Source organism: Arachis duranensis, chromosome 9, assembly GCF_000817695.3.
Source record: "Arachis duranensis cultivar V14167 chromosome 9, aradu.V14167.gnm2.J7QH, whole genome shotgun sequence".
NCBI lineage: Eukaryota > Viridiplantae > Streptophyta > Magnoliopsida > Fabales > Fabaceae > Arachis > Arachis duranensis.
This window is the reverse complement of record NC_029780.3, coordinates 6,683,165-6,684,111: the sequence shown is the minus strand read 5'-3', so window position 1 is coordinate 6,684,111 and position 947 is coordinate 6,683,165.

Sequence of the window (947 nt, the reverse complement as noted above, 5' to 3'; positions counted from 1 at the left end):
AAAGAAGAGAGTAGAAGAAGAAGAAATAGAAGAGATAGAAAGGGGCTTTGTGTTTCGGCCAAGGGGGAGAAGTAGTGTTTATGTTGTGTGAAAATGAAGGAGTGAAGATGGGTTTATATAGGGGTGAAGAGAGGGGTAGGGTTCGGCTATGGGAGGGTGGGTTTGGGTGGGAGAGTGGTTTGAATTTGAATGGTGGGGTAGGTGGGGTTTTATGAAGGATGGATGTGAGTGGTGAAGAGAAAGATGGGATTTGATAGGGGAAGGGTTTTTGGGAAAGAGGTGTTGAGGTGATTGGTGAATGGGTGAAGAAGAGAGAGAGTGGTGGGGTAGGTAGGGATCCTGTGGGCTCCACAGATCCTGAGGTGTCAAGGAAAAGTCATCCCTGCACCAAGTGGCGAGCAAAATTGCTCTTTGTGCCATTTCTGGCGTTAAACGCCGGGCTGGTGCCCCTTTCTGGCGTTTAACACCGAGTTCTTGCCCTTTTTTGGCGTTTAACGCCAGTCTGGTGCCCCTTTCTGGCGTTAAACGCCCAGAATGGTGCCAGACTGGGCGTTAAACGCCCAACTGCTAGCCATACTGGCGTTTAAACGCCAGCAGGTTCTTCCTCCAGGGTGTGCTGTTTTTCTTTCTGTTTTTCATTCTGTTTTTGCTTTTTCCATTTATTTTGTGACTTCTCATGATCATCAACCTACAGAAAACATAAAATAACAAAGGAAAAATAGATAAAATATAACATTGGGTTGCCTCCCAACAAGCGCTTCTTTAATGTCAATAGCTTGACAGTGGGCTCTCATGGAGCCTCAGAGATGCTCAGAGCAATATTGGAACCTCCCAACACCAAACTTAGAGTTTGAATGTGGGGGTTCAACACCAAACTTAGAAGTTGCTTGTGGCCTCCCAACACCAAACTTAGAGTTTGACTGTGGGGGCTCTGTTTGGCTCTGTTT